The sequence below is a fragment of the Clytia hemisphaerica genome, unplaced genomic scaffold, assembly GCF_902728285.1.
Source record: "Clytia hemisphaerica strain Z4C2 unplaced genomic scaffold, Clytia hemisphaerica genome assembly, whole genome shotgun sequence".
NCBI classification, from domain to species: Eukaryota; Metazoa; Cnidaria; class Hydrozoa; order Leptothecata; family Clytiidae; genus Clytia; species Clytia hemisphaerica.
In genome coordinates this window covers 216,462-231,019 of record NW_027103307.1, presented here as the reverse complement: position 1 = coordinate 231,019, position 14,558 = coordinate 216,462, and the positions used below count along the sequence as shown (strand labels likewise).

The window sequence follows — 14,558 nt, the reverse complement described above, 5'->3', positions numbered from 1 at the left end:
TTTGAGATCTTTTTTTTTCAATTTTGAAGTATCGAAGATCATTCACCGTGCTATATTTTGCGAACTGTTTCAAATCGTTTCAGTCGCTCTTCTGTCATTTTAGAGCTTTAAAGCTCACTTTGCATAGACTCAATTATTGCCTGACTTTCAGAATAATTTATAACGGACTTATTTATTCAACTTCGACACCAGGAACACGTACTTAGTGGGAATTGTGAAATCTTGTGAGTAAGTCTTTCTTCTCTGATTCGATCCCAAAGAGCTTTTAAAGATTATGAAATTATTTAACCGTTAGTAAATATTTCGCATGTATCACTAATTTGGGATACTTTTTGTTTTGAAATTTCTGTTTTAAAATTGTTGCGTGACCAAAATTTGAACAAATTTGTTAAATTCTATGAAAATAATGAGTAATGAAAAGATTTTGTGAATTGAAAATCTTATCAAAAAAAGTTTGACAAGTAAATATTGGAAATCAAACAATTTTGTAAATGAACTTTTTTATTGCATAAATCAGCTGAACAAATTACATGAATTTAATTTTAGTATAAAGTTGAGACTATTAACCACCATATCCTCATGATTAAAATTTTTTAAGTAAATTTCCAAATTTTTTGATATCTAACAAAGTAAACTTAACGATTTAATAGGGGGAAAAATGACCAGGTTGATGACGTCATTATCTTTATGTTTTTGGCTATCTTTGATATTCACAGAAGGTGAATGCCATCCTGACTTATCTCCTTGTTTTGAAGATACACGTTTAACAAATGGTTGCAGTATTCCATGGGGGATCGAATTTCCCTACAAGGAATTCTTCAAACCCGCTTGTGAAAGACATGATGTGTGTTATGTTTGCGTGAGTATATGATTCATTATTTAACATATCGTCTACCATTTGCTTGCATAGCATATTTAAACAAAATAAAGAATAACTTTTCCTCTAATCTGGCGTCGCGGGAGTACAAATTTTGACGAATTGTTTGATTGATCCGACTTCAGTCAGTGAAAGAGGCCTTTCTTGCACTATCAGAAAAATTAAAAGCGCAATGAATTGACAAACACCAGTTTATGCTTTGATAGGCACGAATAATAAAATCTAGGATTTCATAGGATCAAGGACACCTAAAATCGAAATTAGAAAAGAACTTTGAGCAATCGAGAATGTCCGCATCCCTTTAAGTACCACTGGCATCATATGAGAGTGGTCGATCCCTTCGGCCCTGTATCGGTTACTCTGGACCCGGGGGGTACTTAAGCAAATGGAGGGTGCGGTATGTGCCGCCCTTAAGTCCCGCTAAGGGTCGGAAAAATCAGAAAATCAAATTTCAGTCCCAGTAAGGGTCGGAAAAATAGGAAAATTTCAACTTTTTACCCCCTGAAAGATCGAAATTTGGTCAATATTGGTCAAATTAGTCGTAAAATTTCCAAAATTTTCCTTTGTTTTCTCCTTTTTAGTCCTGGTAAGGGTCCAAAGATCGAAAGTCGGGCGGCACCCCCCCCCCCCCCGTCAGCTCGCAACTCCCCCCCGGGCTCTGGACCATGGAGAGAAGCCACGGAGTGATGATAGTTAATGGGTTAAACGACAATATAAATCGAATTTTAAAAACCTTTCCTCTTGTCGACTCTCTATTATTCGAATCTTTCTATAATTCGATCTTAATCTCAGTTCCCGTCAGTGAGAAACTGTCTTAAGGGCTCTTACCATATTCAAAATATTGGTTCTTTTTGTTTTGAGTTCCTTGACACTTTTAACAAAAAATTGTCTTTATAAGTTGTTTCTGTATTTATTCTATCAAGAGTAATTAGCAGTTAAATTACAAAAATGACGTTATTAACCTTAAAAAGACGTTAATAAAATGTTTTATAAGTTTTTAAATTGTCTGCAGAAGATTGAATTCTCTAAAACTTTCCAGAAAAATTTTCTAAATTTATGTTTCAAAAGTTATGACTCGTGCAAAAAATTGGGATGAAAAATTGGTCAAAAGCCACTCTTTTCAAGATTTTGAGACAAAGAAGCTTTTACAAAAATTTTCCGAAAATGTATTGTTAGTTTGATTAAAGATACACCATCTCGTGCAAAAAGTTTTTCAAAATTTTTTTTCTTCGCCGAAAATAAGCTCCTCAAAGTTGAAATACTTGTCTTCGCAAAAGTCTTCAATTTCTTCTTCATCAAATGTTTTCAATGCAGTTTTTGAATTTTCAGATTCAGGAATAGTTTGTCTAACAAAAATGTATAACATGCCGTAGTTTTGTTGGTTACATCAGTCAGAACACACATTTTAAACACGACAGTATGAAAAATTCACTATGGTCAGAGCCGTTAAAATAATCTTTATAATTCGAATTTCTCTGTTATTCCAGCAAATAAGATTTCTGTTATAAGATTTCTGTTGACCTCGAACCCGGGGGTGGGGGGGCACTCGATTTCTAAACGATAGCATGTGCCAGTGATGTGCCACCAAAAAAATGGTGATTTTTACTGTAAGACTTGCAATTTAGCAGTCCCCAAACACACCCTCTTACAGTATATCCAGCTAAAAGAGCACTCTATCAAAAGTACACCCTTAGTGTATTTTGAGGGTCTTGAAAAACCTACCCTTAAGGGCGGCACATGCCGTGGTTCGGACCATATGAGTCCCCCTCTGGGAGTTCGAATTATCAGATATCAACTGTATTTTATTTCTTTTTTTCAGGGCTTCACTCACAATGTCCAACGTAAAATCTGTGATAATTCTTTCTACCAAAACATGGTCTTTCTCTGCCATAAACGAGAAGAAGAAATGAATAAACAACCATCAATGCTCTCGACTGTTTCTTGGCTTGATATTTGGAAAACATTAAAAGGAAGTTGGTTGGTCGGTAAAGGCATGTTAAAATGGTTAACACAACCTTCAGAATCTTTAGAACATTGTTTGAATGGAGCAAAGATTTATCGAGACGCTGTTCAAAATTTCGCTATGAAGGAATATCAATTACAAGCTAAAGAGGATTGTAAAATGCCATGTGCTGAGTATATGGTTAATCCAAAGAATAATCTAACGGTAGCTTAGGGCAATGTTGTCTCGTAGGGGGGTGCGATACTAGTATATTGAATGTATTTTACGGGCTATCATTGGATATAATACATTTTTCATGTGATATGTTCAAAACCTTAATGTGTACCAAACTTTTTTCCACTTAAAGTAAAGAAAGTACGAAAAAGAAATCTCATGAAATAATTTTCGAAAATAATTAAATTCAATTTTAAAATTGTTGATTTAACATTTATTGTCTCAACTTTTCCTTAGAATCAATCCTTGCTTGAACCATTTTTAAATCGTGTCCTCTTTTGAAAACCGACCTCAAACGGCCGCTCATCACATCGCGTTTGCTTACCTCGATGTTCACGGGATCTCAGGAAATAATTTAGTAAAAATAGAGGAGCCAGCCAAAGCATCCTTGTCTCAATTACTCTTTAGTTGCCTGCGATTTGATTTCTCAGCGGTAATAGAAATGAAAAAATCTAGTACACACTTTTCGGTTAGAATGTCTTAACTTCGGCTAAGCCTGGACATGCTCATTCTCTGTCAATTTCGGTTCTAACATGTTCTTATTGGCGTTCTTGAAATTGTTTCACTTGGGTAAGCAGAGTTTTATCGGAATGGTACTTGTATCGGCCCTCGAGTTGATCAAATCTGCTCATCAAAGTTTGTAGTAAAAAAAATACTGCAATTACGAAAGTTTCTGATGAATTCAGATAACTTTAAGCGAATTTAGCTATTTCTTACAATTGACAGACTGCCCATGTTCTTACATATAAAAAGAATTGTGTATTTTCTCACTTGATATGGCCGATTTATTCATTGCAACAGCGAGTTATTTCATCTACAACGCAAGGTTGGCATGAAGCAGAGGAATTTGATTTCATTCATTCACAATTGCCATTAAGGTAAAGATTGAAATCGAGTGAAAATTATAATGCCGGGATGCCCGGGATCAAACTAACTGAAAACAGACCAGTTTTAAAAGAATAGTTTTGTGAAAATACCAAACCTAAATTTTTATTTAGAAAATGGTTGTAGTGGTTTCGTCTAACAACTTTTCATATTTAAAAGACTTGTCAATTTTAACCCTTTAAGTGTCACGGTCATTTTTTTCTAAGTTTTTTAAAGAAAATCGCTAGTTCAAACTACAAAGGCTTATATCTTCGGATCTAAAAGGAGTTAGAAGCTCGTTTATAGTCCGTTGGATAGCTTAGAGTCTCTTCTTTTTTTTGGCGCCTTTGGCGGTTGCTAAGGGGGGGGGTAGGTAAGGGAAATTAAAGTGACCTGACTGAGTGATGTAAAGGTGGTAAAACTTCAAACTTCAAACTAATTCGCTGGAGGACAGATTCAAGTTAATCAGGGCCAAATTTGGAGGTTCTGGGACCAAAAATGATCAAAAAACGATCAAAATCTTGGTGGATTTTTGTCAAATTTTTGCATTTTTTTGACTTTTTAGCTTAAAATCTCCTTTACTCACTTTTGATATTTTTTTGCTTGGCCATGAAGCCCAATCCGATTCCTACGTGTTAGACCAAAAATGACGATTTCTAACTCAGTGTGGGCATTACAGGAGGGCTTAGACTAGTAAACTAGTCGTAGAAAACAGACCCATATACAAAAAATTCAAGCTCCAAATAAAAAGAATCGAAGGGGTGAAGTTGCGTCTCTTTTCTGAATTTCAACGACTAGAAGCTACTCCCTCAAAAAATTTTGTTTAATTTTACAACTTTTTTTAGGTTTTTGAGAATCCATCCAACTTTTTTGACTAAATGATATTTCATAGTAACCCAGCTGGCACAAAACGTTAAAACAACGTCCATTTGACATTCATAACGTCCAAATAACGTTATTTGAACGTTAAAACAACGTTGTTTGCCAGCTGGGAACATTGAACATGGGAACATATAAATAAATGAGCATTTCTAAAAACGCAATAAACAGAAAGAAAAATAAATGCAATCCCGCAGGGGTCAGACATACAGAAATCAGTATGTCTCTCCTTATGATTTTAGGTGAAGAAAAAAAGGCGTTGGAAGTAGCTTCTAGTCGGTTATTTTCCTTTTCTCTCACGCGCGCTGAATATTTAATTAGTGTTTACATTATTTAATTGACAGTTTTATTATAAGGTTATAAGACACCCCTGTCTCAGTGACCCGGTGAGAATTTTTTAGCCAGTGGGGATAAAATGAAGGCGCTAAATGTCAATGGGGATGGAAAGTTCCTTGCTTTTGATGAGTGGGGAATTATTTTATTGTTTACAGCGCAAAAATCCTGTCGGGATTTCCAAAGTTTTGGTGTTCCTCCTAGTAGGGATGAGAGTTCAGTGTAGTTTTCCATTGGGGATGAAATTTTAGGGTATTTCTCTCACCGGGGACGAATTGTTGGCGAATTTTTCCAGTGGGGAGGGGGTCCCACCGAGTCTGTGACACAGGGGTGTTATAAGTAATGTCTGATATATACGACATTGGCACTTAAAGGGTTAACGAGGATAAATTCGAAGCTGCGCGTCATTAACTATCGCTTTTCGTTAATTTGGTAATTTCAATTATTCTCAAATTAATTTGGTTCGTAGATTTGTGGTTTTAATTTTCGCTCATCGCAGCTTCTTTCTCTGCAGTGACTAACACCCTATTTTATCACAACAAATAAACTAAGGAAATAAAATCGATTGATTTAATCACTCTTCAGCATGAAACACGAAACAAATTAAGGATTTTCTTTTTGATGATAGAAAGTGATTTTTTTCATACGGCGTGGAAGGGGTAGAAAAGTAAATGTTCTACTTTCGTTTATTTGAAAATACTGTGTAAGTAAATGGCAGGAGACACGTTAGATGAACCACAACAAACAATTTCCATTTGTCTATTTAAAGGGGAAGATAAGTGCAACAAGCCAAGAACTGGCCGTCATGGAAAACGTTTCATCACTGAAAGAAAGCCAAGATCGAAGGCCAAAGCAAATTATACTTCTAGAAAAATTAGGCTCTTCCTTATTTTCTTTCTTACCATTAGCAATTCAGATTTTTTTGGCAAAGCGGTTTTACTCAGTAGTCACGTTCGTCTTTGCTGACTATTTTTAACACCAAGTCTAATCAAATCCAGGCTAGATATGTAGTTACCCCACGTAAGTACACATGGAAATCTGAGTTAGAAATATTTTGATCGATAACGGAAACTTTTCGTCTGATCAATGTCCGTAAAGCCTTTAAGGGTCTTTAAGGCCAATCTATCGCACAGAGCATAATTCAATGGCAAAAATGTATGTTTTAGAAGAAGTTTTTTTGGTTAGGAGCAGTGATCACTCTTTCTCGATATCTTGATATCTCTTAAGCTCCAGGTCTTACTTCAGTTACTTTTCCATAAATTTATTCTCTAAGCCACAAAAATTTAAGAAATTTTTGTTGATCTACCAAACTCCTGTCATCATTTTCAGCCGATAACAATTAGAGATTATAGATAATTATCCATGTGCGGCAAGTAGTACAAAGATTTCAGGTGTTTTGAACTTCAGACAACAGAAATATGTTTTCTAATTGCAGCTTGTCTGAAAATACCTTAAATTCCTGCTTTGTGAAATTCCTTAATCATGACCCAAGATGCTTAATTTTATTGAAAATCTAATTAACAAAGAAATGTTTTATTAACGGATTACACATGACACCGAATAAATCATTGCTTGTTAGAAAAATCTTTTTAACATATCTATATGAGGGATATCATTTTTTGGATATATGCTCTTTCTAGAAAAGGGGGGGGGGTTTCATGGTTTGCGGAGGAGCGGAATCGGTCCTTTTTTCGGACGGAGTGGCGGAATTTGACGAAAATTTAGACGGAATTACGGAAATTGGGTTCTCTGACGGAGACGGAAAATTAGACAATTTTAGTGCGGAAAAACGGAATTTGGCAAAAACACTTGCGGAATTTCGGAATTAGCAAAAAATATTCTGAATTCGCGGAATTTTTGACAAAAATCTTGAATTTTAAAGGAATCTTCGGTGACGGAAAAAAAGTTTCCTTTTGTACGGTATGACGGAATTTGACAAATAATTGGACGGAGTGACGGAATTCGGGACCCCTTGAAACCCCCCCCCAGAAAAGGGTTAGGTCAGTGTTTTTTACACTTTTGGTAAAAACGTGAAAATTTGGGCACTTTTTTAAAACCAAATTTTAGAGAGCAAGTTTTCGTTCATTATCAAATTTAGTGGTTCTATTGGAGAGAGAAAAGATTAAAGATTCCATTCCTTTTTAAATGAACTATATAGCGTTATTGTACTAAAAGTAACGATCTTTCAAAGTTTGGAGCAGTTAATCATAAATTTATTCCATTGGGAAATGGAAGAAATATTCCATCGGCAATAGCTCATTGAGTTTTTAAGCTTTTGGGCTAAAATTTGGCTGGCAGAAGCCTTTAAGCGTTCGCAATCCATAAAAGGAAGAATTATTCCATTTAGAGCAATTCTGGAGGAGTTATTCCACTTTTTCGTTGGATAAATCATTAACTTCATTCAAAATTTTATTGGGTAATATTTGAGAAATCATGTTCAAGCAAGCATTTGTTCAATCTCAAGCATCCCTAGAATTGAAAAGTTAACATTTTGTTGGAAATGGAGCATGCAGGGATTCCATATTTCACTTTTTGCATAACCCCTTATCATGGTACTCTTTTTTATTAGTTTGGTAGAAAAGGTCTCATTTCAAAAGTATCTTTTTGTAAAGAATAATTTTACACCACCTGATAGTAAAAAGCCTGCTTTATCCGTAGGGTAAGATATAAATTAGTTTTCACGTTTTTGCCAAAAGTGTAAAAAACACTGACTTAAAGAATTTCGTTGTTAAGTCACTTGAGTTCCTCACACCATTGAGTTAATCAAGGCCCTGAAGGGGCAAGAGCTGAAATTCTTGGATAGGAATTGAAGCATATTGACCCAGGTGATTTTCACGATGACGCCAGATTGAAAGTTAAATCCATCTCAAGATTTCGAAAAACTATACCGTGCGAATCCGTCATTTTTGAAATAGTACAAATCTGGTTATCCGGTATCGCAGGTAACGTTCCGAGATTTACCTTGAAAGCCAATAAATTATAAATAGTCTTTGTTTTGTTCATGTTATCGATGGTATTGAAGAAGAACGTGCAATATAAACACAAGCTGTTCACATTATGTCATCATCCATAACTACTTTCCCCATCAACAGGACGTATTTGGACACAAAAGATGGAAAGGATCCAATTATTCAATCATTCATTTGATTGAAAAAGATAAACTACAGTCAACTCTCTAATTCGAATCTTTCTCTAATTCGAATAGGTTTTTGGTCACTTGAAGGTCAAATTAGAGAGATTGAACATCATATTACTGTTAATGATGCTGAAGTATATTTGCTTTCATTGCCGTGTACAAATTCTAATTTTGCCTGCCATTATTTAACCAATACTTAAATTCTAATAATTGATTTGTCGTTGAAAAGATAGTTCAAAGCATTATAATTTTTGATCAAAAGAATTTAATTCAAAGGTTTTATGAAGATGAAGATGAAGAATGAAGAAGAAATGAAATTTTTAACTTTTGTCTCAAAGTAATTTGATGAAACCCCCTGATTCTTTGCTGTATAAAATGGTCTCATTCAAAGTGCATCAAATTATTTATAAAAGTACAAATTATCAAAGTACATATCTTTATCTTTAACAAAAGAGGTTAATTTCGCGATTACCTATTAATCCCTCTTTTTATACCATGTGAAAGCCCTTTACTAGTAGCATCTTTTGATGGGAACGTGATTTTGTTGCTCAATAAAGACTCGCTTGCATAAAATCCTAAGTGATCCAATTTATTCATTTACTATTATTGTGGAACCGGTAGATGCTCTGTATTCCAGTACAGAGGTACCGAAATGTCGAGAATCAGTGAAAACATTTCTCCAATTTTTTATCCGTCACCTGTCGGTCGTCGAGCCTACAACAGCAAGAAGCTGTTTTTAGAAATCACAGACCCAAGGGGTGGGGTTCTTCACCCACAAAATGGCTGCCAGTAACGTGTGAGCCATAAAGGTCCCTTCTTCACACCCTCGAAAGTCCCTCAAAGGTGTACAAAAATCATTAAAAAGCAATTGAGCCTCTGTAAGGGTTCCAAAATTAAGAAAATCAAAAATCAACTCTCTCAAAGGCTCATCAATGCTTGAAATTTGGACCAAAATTATCGCTGGAACTTTTTGGAAAAAGTCTCTCTTAGGATGGCAAAAATGTATCAAAATGGACAAACTTTTCGAAATTCAGTGTCTCTAAGATTCAATTTTCGAACCTTTCAAACCTAATACGAAGCCTGGAGATCCATGCTATGATTTATTATTCTACATACTGATGGCGAAATATATAGCATGGTATGGGCTGAGAGTTTGAATTTCCCAGATCCTAATAACGGTAGAAAACATAGCCAATCAAATTTTGTTATTCTTTTACTGGTCTTAGATAAAGTTCTGAAATCTGGTTTTTATTTTAGTATGTGAGGACAGTGCTAAATTCGAATTTCTCACTGTAAATTTTTTGAGGCAAAAATCTGCGTCACAGGTCATACCCGTCCTGTATACATCAGATTATGAAAATACAGGACGGGTCTCCTGTCTAACCTAATACCCTCCCCCGAATCATAGAACGTTACATTGAATTGCTAAATTATATAGGCTCGCCAAGAAAATATCATACTAAGTTGTTAAACACGTGGGTGTGGCATATATTTTGAAGACAGAATTATTTTGAAAAAAGTTGCACGTGTTTGACACAACAATTTTCTACAGAGAGTCTTTTAGAAAGTACGTCAACGGTAGTAATTTAAACAATGCAAAGCTCAGGCATTAAGAGTTTCCTTTCCTTTCTTATTCTTTTTCTTTCAATGAAAACAAGGAACTTGCTGAAAGGAAACAAGATAGAGGAAAACAACAACAACAAATTGTAAAATGAAACAAATGTACATACTCATTAGTAGAGCGTCCGAAAAAAAAAACACTTCTACGTCCGGAATGGTGGAAAATTGGAAAGTTTTGGTAAAGTTAATCTGCAGATAAAAATAACGAAACCGTTTTAATTTGTGATAGATTTGGATGAAGAACTTGAAAACTCAAAATTATGGAAGAAAAAACGAAATATGAAAGTATATCGGAATCAACTTTTAGTTCAATTGTGTCAAAATTAATCATCTCCAAAACCAACAAGGTGGTTAAACTGAATAAAGTAAACGAATTTTAACGAAGGATAACATACATGTAGGGATTTGAAATTGTAATGCTTTTGAAAAATAGTTCAGGGAGAAGATCTGCAGGTTTTGAACTACATTGTAAGATGGTTTTCTGGTCATAATCCCACTCCTTTATCATAATACCTTTAAGATGTAGGGACACCTATCTTTTAAGAACAACTTTAAAAAGTGTGCAACATATTGCAAACAAAGAATCACAAATTCAAACTAAGCGATAGAACCCAACAACTTGGTTTTTCATGTAAAAAGAGAAAACATCTTGATTCTAATTAAATTGAAATCAATTTATAGACTATTTAGGATTTAAAACACTGGGAATGTATACTCTAGTTAAAATTTTATTTTCGTGCATTTTTATGCCAATGATTAATTCTCTTTCAATACCTGCTTTTTAAAGCTAATGTAAAAGAAAAGCCATAGCTAGCATAAAGATTCGAATAAGATTATATGTACAAATTTTCAAAAAGTTTGGCCTTACGGAAGCAATATCAAACACTAATTAAGCCCTACTGAACCAATTAGAACGTAAATGAGACCGAATTAAGTATAGGTCACCATTCAAGTCACCAATAAAAAAAGCGTGTCTACAAAATACAAGTCTCCATCATTTTTCTATCATTACACTCCCTTTTCAAAGACCCGGTAGGGTTTTTCCAGCCAGTGGGGATGAAAATAACAGACTGAAACTCGATGGGGATTGATATTCCCGTATTTTTTATAGCTGGGGATTTCAATTCTTTTGTTTTCAATTCAGAAAATTCAATGGGGATGGGAAGAAAAGCATCATATTTTGCAGTGAGGATTTGTTTATTTGATTATTTTCAGTGGGGACAAAATTGGAGAATAATTTTCCACCGGGGACGATAATTTTGACAATTTTTCCAGTGGGAAGGTTTCCCAGTGGCTCTGTGAGAAGGGGGTGTGTCATTGTATTGGAAGTGCTCGAATCAATATGGAAATGAAAGAAACTGAACTCTTCATTTAAACCCTTCGTTTTTAATGGCTAGAATTTCACCTTAATACTCATGGGACCATAAAATTTGTCCCTGGAAAAAAAACACGTTTTCTTATAAGAACTTCTAAAGGCTCTGGATGTATCAACTTTCTGAGTTTTATGCCTGAAAATGTTCTTAGCTTGTTATTAATATTTTGGCCACCGAATCCTTACAGTTTGATATGGTTTGCTGTTATAAAAGAAAACGTTTACCACGGAAATATTTATATCTCCTACCTTTTAATTCCCATGAAATTTCATATTTTTCATTTTTCTCTCTCAGTACAAATTACCGACTTACAGGTGGGGGATTCTCATTTAATTATTCATCAAATAGTTTTCCATGTGTTAAGGGTTTCACCGGGAACGAGCATCCAGAAAAAGGCAATTTTTGTCGTGACTGAAAATTTATAGGGTGTGTGGTGATCTCTGAAAATCACAACTTTGTGATATTGACGCGTTTTCACTACAAAAGTCTCGATCAAAACAAATCAATTATTTTAAAGACAGATGACTCGTTGACTCATCAGTTAGGGCAAGCAAAAATTACATTTGTGAAATTGTACAAATATATGTGGGTGATTTTTGTATGGTCGCTCTTATCTGAAGCAAAATCTTAGATAAACAAAAACAAGATATCTTTAGAATAATTTAATAAAACTTTTAATCACTTTTATCCTGACTTTATGCTTGATGAGAGGCTGTTTTTAAAATGTTTTCGATCGATTTCTGATTGAGACGTATTCCCGACATATTCAACGATTCGATGGATTTTATCCCAGCACACAACAAAAAGTGGCCTGAAAAAGCAACAGGTTTCTTTTAGGGACAACAAAGAAATGTCATCAAGTAGTTTTGATTTGGAAAATATTCGCCATAGAAGTATAAGAATAGGAGAGTTTGGAATTCTATGGCCTAAACCTATGGAAATACATTGATTCTCAATTTTGTTTTGTTAGTTGCAATCATCGCTTTATTCCGGTTTAGAATTTGTGTAACACCCACACACACAATGAATTAACACCCACACACACAATGAATCAACACCCACACACACACAATGAATCAAGATGATGGTGGCAACGCCTTTTCTATTCTCGATTTATCTGTTAAATCATCGTCACTCAATCACAGCTTAACAATCAAATTATTCGAAAATTGAGTAGTTCCATTAATGACGTTTACTTTCAGTGCAAAACGATCAAGTACGTAAAAAGCCTCTGATCTTTCGGATGTTCTTAATTTCTCCTGTTGTCGTCTCCAATGACTGAGATGTTATTGCTTTTAGAAAATCATGATATTATTCAGTAATCTCTTAAGAAATACTGTAATACGCATTTAGTGTCGAGTAATTTCAAAAGATCTCCTGATAACTTTCTCAAATTTGGGATTGAACAGGCTTGTTTAGTTTGTGTTCTTATATTATTTTGTTCTTATAAAAATTGAAGTATAATTACTTCAGCTTTCGAATTGCTTACGCACGTCTGAGCGAACCGAAGAAAATTCGCAGTTAATTGTTTTAATTGCAAGTTACAAATATCATTTGTCGGCAGAAACAGAATGTTAATTGCATCAATAAAGAGATTGAAATATTCGGTTACCGGTAAATAGAGGAAAGCAGTCGCAAGCTTCCGACTTTTGTATAAAACAGGAAAAAAGGACCTTTCCAGACATCAGTCGACATCAGGCATTTGATGCGATAAGAAGTGAAGTTGAACTCAAGATATTCAAATCAAAGAACAAAAATGAATTCCATTAAAGTTATCATGTTGGTCATTCTGTTGTGTATTGCATGTGTAAAATGCAGACCGGCTACACTTCAAGATGGCGGTGATTTGACACGTGTTTTGAGTGAGGCGAACCGAATTTCAAGACGATTCACAAGACGTGTTTTGAGAAGTGAAGAATATTTGACTGAAAGTAAAGAAGAAATCGAACGTGAACGTTTGCAAAAGGAGCTGATAAAGAGGTTGAGTGGTAAAGATGATGATTTCCACCCGTTCGGTGATTATCTCTTCTGAGGTACATGGCGATGACGAATCTGTTGTGAGCTACCAAAAAGACAACCCTAAAGAAACAAATACTGAAGAACCTTTAAACGATATATTGAAGACATTAAGAAATAACTAACATTGTTTATAGCGTCACCTTGCAGGCGAGGTGCCTTATGTACACATGCTTCGTTTCTCAAATATGTATCTTCCAACATTTAAATTTTATTCAAAAACGTAAACCATAGCTAGGTATTTTCTAATTGGAATTATAGTAAAGTATTTTAATATAATTTGTATTTATGTATATAGAAATATTTAGAATTTAAAAATATAAGAAATTGGAGAAAACTTTACTATTGTCACATCTTGTATTTAACTTTTTTACACCTCTGTCTCAGGGACCCGTCAATAATTTTCAGCTTTTTAGGATAAATTGAATTTTTGATAGATTTGAATAATACGAATGAATTCTCAATATTGGTTGAGAGATTTTAATCCTATTGTTTAAATCTAAGGAATTTTATTTTGTTGGGATTCTCCATATTCTGCTGTAAGGATGAGAATTCAATGGTGTCTTAAAATTTGGAAAAAAAGAACGTATATTCCTTTTTGGAGGATTTTGCAGATTATTTCCGTGGATAGAGGTTCCAAATGAGTCTGTGACAGTTAAATTGATCGTTTACCAAAGCGTTTAAAGGAGATGACTTTTCGTGCTTGGTTTTGATCTAAAACTCTCAGACTTAAATTAACCTCGTCGACTTGACTCAATACTATTTCAACATCTATTCTGTAAAACAACCGATTGGTGTTTGAAATCGTTAATTGTCTCATTTATTTGCATCTCTGTTACGAAAATAAACGCCTTGTATCAAGAATTGATACTTCTAATAATATTAAAGTTCATCGTCCACCTCAGGCAAAACACACTGTCGAATATTTTTAGATACCCGATAATAAAATATCTCTTCTGTAGCAGCGAGCATAAAAGAAATTAATATCTTTATTGGTTCGACTGTGAGAGACATTTTTGTAAACCATACATTTTTGCTTTTTTCCGACAGGAAATAATTTTTTTCTTCCTGGAAGTTTATGTAATGATGGGGAACATCTACTGTGCCAATTTTCATGGACATAGCTCTTCTAGATCAAAAATAATCGAGGGTGGTAGATTCTACCTCCCCTTGGGGCTACAAAAATAAAAAAGGTTGGGGTTGATAGGGTTTGAACTACATCAAAACATCAGCCACATTTCTAAAGGCTCCTTTCCTTCGGCCTTTTTGTTTAGAAATGAACCT

General features: G+C 34.5%; 1 long non-coding RNA gene across 1 annotated transcript; it reads left to right on the top strand.

The window, feature by feature from the left end:
- The first annotated feature begins 596 nt into the window (after positions 1 to 596).
- LOC136812217 (uncharacterized) lies at positions 597 to 3,158 on the top strand. Its single transcript, XR_010847330.1, has 2 exons — positions 597 to 859; positions 2,697 to 3,158. It is a non-coding gene; the product is annotated as an uncharacterized lncRNA (long non-coding RNA).
- Positions 3,159 to 14,558: the final 11,400 nt, after the last annotated feature.